This window comes from Pseudophryne corroboree, chromosome 3, assembly GCF_028390025.1.
Source record: "Pseudophryne corroboree isolate aPseCor3 chromosome 3, aPseCor3.hap2, whole genome shotgun sequence".
Taxonomy (NCBI): domain Eukaryota; kingdom Metazoa; phylum Chordata; class Amphibia; order Anura; family Myobatrachidae; genus Pseudophryne; species Pseudophryne corroboree.
In genome coordinates, this window is record NC_086446.1 from 133,563,719 (window position 1) to 133,568,243 (window position 4,525).

Genomic DNA, 4,525 nt, shown 5'->3' on the forward strand with positions numbered 1-4,525 from the left:
TATAATACTAGTGATATTGCTGCATCATTCCCGTGATATTGCCGTATAATTCTAGGGATAATGGCTTATAATTCCTGTGATATTGCCATATAATTCTCGGAATACTGACATCTAATTCCTATGATATTGCCGTATAATTCCAGTGATATTGCCGTATAATTCTCGGAAATACTGGCATATAATTCCTGCGATATTGCCATATAATTCTCGGAATACTGGCGTATAATCCCTTTGACATTGCCATATAATTCTCAGAATACTGACGTATAATTCCTGTGATATTGCCATTGTCGAAGTCAAAAACATTACATACAGAAAACATACAAACTCCAAACAGCGTGCACAGCTATATATGGTAGCATAAGCAGTCACACAGACAAGCCACAAAGATATATTCAACACATATTTTATACCACACATAAATTAAACATGTCAAGCACCAGACATTTATAATGTCTTAAATTATATAATAGAGTATAAAATCATGTATATGTATTAATAGAATGGAACAAGGTAAACATGTCATGCTTGGTGTCAAAATAATCAGGGGAATGAGTGTGTTAATTTGATACCTGTGGTTAGGTTGTAGCACATTGCAACGATTAGTTATGATTAAATGTAGTAATATGAAGCCACAATTCAAATGAGAACAAAGACAGCATGTGGGCAGGAAACCAGTTGCCAACCCCTATGATGCCATCTTCAAGGCTGGACGTAGCTTGCATATGAACTGACCAATAACACATCATGAATGAGAAAGTTCCCTCCTCTGGACCAATAACAGTAGACTCAGTCCCAGACATGTACTCCCCCAAAATACACAGGATATAGGCATTTCCACTCACCCAAGAAGCTCTGTTTGCTGTTTATTTGCTGAGAGAGAGAGAGAGAGAGAGAGAGAGAGATGGAGCGGAGTGTGCATTGAGGGAAATGGTAATGTATGCTGGCTGTGGCTGTATGGATTCTTTTGTAACAACTGCTTCCTGTGTAATTGTAAATCTGTAACCATATATATACTGTACATGTGTTATATTGTATGCATATCCTTTTAATATCAAATATATAAATCAATGAGCGTTGGAACTCATACAATGTGTGCAAGTGCTTGTTTTCTCTTAAGAGATGTAGTGTTTGCGACGTACAGCGCACTTTTATTGTATATGGTAACAAGATGTGTCTTGTGTCCTCAGCATATAGTAACGCTGGCATTTTAAATATTTATTAGAAATAATCTGAACTTCTCGGTTGGGGGTTTGTCCAGGATATCACGTACGTAATGATGCGCTGTACAGACGCTGCTTTGGTCAACCAGCTAACGATGGACGCATTGAGATGCTGCTGAACCACATGCTATTTGTTTTCTGTTATCAGTAAGGCGCTGATATGAAATTCAAGGGACAATATATTTCTATGTTGCGTATGACAAAAAAAGGCCCAATATTTAAAATGCTAAAGCATATTTTTATTGCTGCAAAACAAAGTTCAAATATTGATTTAGATTGGATATCTTTTAAGTAAATTTAAAGAGAATTAAAGGTTGTTGCATAGGTATGATATAGCTTGGGTTAACATACTAAGGCCTATTCGCATACTGCTAGCGCAGGCCTAAAATAACATACTCCCGGTGCTTGTACAATTTGTGATTTATTTCTGACAAAGGAGCTAGCCGCAAGGTGTCCGCAATTTTGTCCATGCACATGGCTTGGAAAAGGGGGAGGAGCAGTGGTCATTATCGGTAAGGTCACTCTATCCACCTAGCTAACGGCTGACTTTCAGTCGGTTAAAGCAATCAGTTTCCTTTGTCACAAATAAACAATATATATGTACAAATCCAACACCATTTAAAAGCTACCAATGAATTTAGCAAACCCATGCCATAGTGAATTACAAATAGTTTCAATTGGGCCTAGTGAGAGTTAATAGTGAGATGAATACTTGATGTAAGAATTACACACAGATATAAAAAGGTTTTTTTTCCTTCTTTCCCAGGATTTGTTAACTCTCTGTTTGCTACAAGATAGGCATTGAAATGTTACTTAACCTGTTCAACCACTTTGGTAAAACAAGCATATGAACCTCTGTTGATATGCAAATTAGAGACTTTGTAGGAACTGCATTCATTCAGTATGTGTGTACTGTGTGGGGGTTCTATGAGAGTCAAGTGGTGTATATATATATTATTATATAAAATGTGTATATTTATATCAGCGTATGTTCTGCAAGATAGCTATCCAATCTGAATCATAGCATTTAAATTATAGTCAATAGTCATTATAGATCTGCATAGAATTGGATACGTTTATTTGTTATACATTTGGTGTAGTTATTTAAGTGGTAAATTTTAAAAACACAAAACGCAGTTCCAGCCCTAAATTTTAGGTAGCACTTAAAGGAGGATTACCCATGTGGGCGACTTCCAGCAGGTGTGAGGAACAAAGGTGTATTGTGTAGTGAGCAGTAGAATTTTGCTTACATTGATTGTGTGGAATATTTAAGTGCGAACCCACAGTGTACACGTAGTACAGTAGAAAAAGTATGTGAGGTAAGCGTACGGGAATGCGCACGTGGTGCAAATTACGTGCATGGTTGCATGATTACGCAAGGTTGCATGAAGTAGCGAGCGCAAGTTTTACCACACAATAGGAATAAATTTAAATGGTGGGATAAAAGATTAGTAGTTATACAATTAACAATTAACTATCCGATTTTAAAAGCAGATTTCTATAATATTTTGTTTGAAGTGGGACAAGCTACTAATCAAAGGGAGTGATATTTTTCTGTACAGAAAACTGTTAGGTTCCTGGTGCTCAGAACAAGGGAGATGTTATGAAGTGAGTCCAGAGCACCAGGACGTAATGCTGGATTTGGTGAAATGTAACGGGAATAGCCCCTGGCACCCTACCTCCGTTGCTTTACCCGTGTTGTCAATTCACGCCTGCACGACTATGGTTTCTTGGGCCCATGGCAGCCGCGTTTGAAGGGCGGATTAGGTCTGCCCAACTCCGATGCCCCCTTAGGTCTTAAAGAGAGACAAAGCGTGAACTGAGACTGGGTAATAACAAGGGGCCCCCTAACTGAAAAAACAAAAGCCAGGGGCTACTAACTAGCCTAAAACTAAATGTATGTGCGGCTTGCCGCCAAAGGAAAAGAACAACAAAGGAAATGCAGTCCACACGCCGACACAATACTTTTGTGTACCGGCGGTGACAGCATAAGCAGAACCCTCTGCAAAACACCAGTGACAGATACAACCAAGGAATACAGCGGCCTAGGCCAACGGACGCGGCAAAGCCGCTACTCACGGAACCGGTACAAATACTGGCAAACGGACAGGAACCCCCAATGCTGCCGACACAGACTCTCAGAACTGGAGGACAGGCAGAATCCCAAACGACAGACCGGTGGACACCAAGAAGCCAGAAACTCAACCAGGCACAGGCAAAGCCACAGGACTTCTGGACAGGAATGCCTCACGGCAGGACACGGGATCAGACACAGGAACTGACACACGAATCGACACAGGAAGCAGCTAGACAGACACTGCTAAACAGGAGCTCAGGAACTGGCAGGAACAAGCTCAGAACTCAAGCACTCTGGAAGACTGGAAACCTAGAAATATCACCAGCGTCTGTGAATTGCACTCAGCCAACATATAACAGAGAGGACTAATTAATTATGTCATGCAGCTGCCCTGTTGCATGACTCCAAACTGACAAGACGCAACAAGCAGACAGGTGAGACCAACCACATGGAAACAGGCTGCAATTACACAGACTCACCACTGACAGCAAACAAATATCTTCTAAACCAGAGCAAAGGGAAATCCTGGCCTGCAAGAGAACTATAAACATAAAATAGGAATGAACCACTACCTGTGGTTCATAACAGTATCCTCTCCTTAAGGGAGAGCTCCGAGCGCCCCATGACACCCACGGGGAACATAAACAGAAGTATAACATAAAATACCTAACCGAAATGCAAAACAGGAATGAGCCACGGCCGTGGCTCATAACAAAAACATTGTGTATTAGTGTGGGTTGAAAGTAAGTGTGAATGCATTGAACTCCATGACCAATTCGGGTTCCCGTAGAAGACACTGAGTTAGCAGAGGTTTGGTGGCGTGAAGGCTAGCGACCTTACGTTATAGAGAAATACGCAAGTAGTGCGGAAACTTGCGTAGGAGCATGATAGATTGTGAAGTATTGATTTAAGGTTTTTGGTGTTGCGCTCCGGCTGTGGAGCGCAGCTAGTAGAAAATGACTCCTGTGATCGTAGGGCGTATAGATAACAAGTATCTATAAGCTGTGCGATTGGACTGCACGTCTGTATGTGCAATACGTGGCACAACGTGATACCATTTGCATTCTTTTGTGCAAATTGCATCATCATACATGCTGTGTAGAGCATATGCAGACGTGATTTGTGTAAGGATGAAGAAAATTCACACAGGGAGTTTCTTGGTGGATATTCACTGGATAGGGTGATTGATAAGTTGTTTCTCATCCAACAAAATTCCAGTGGATAG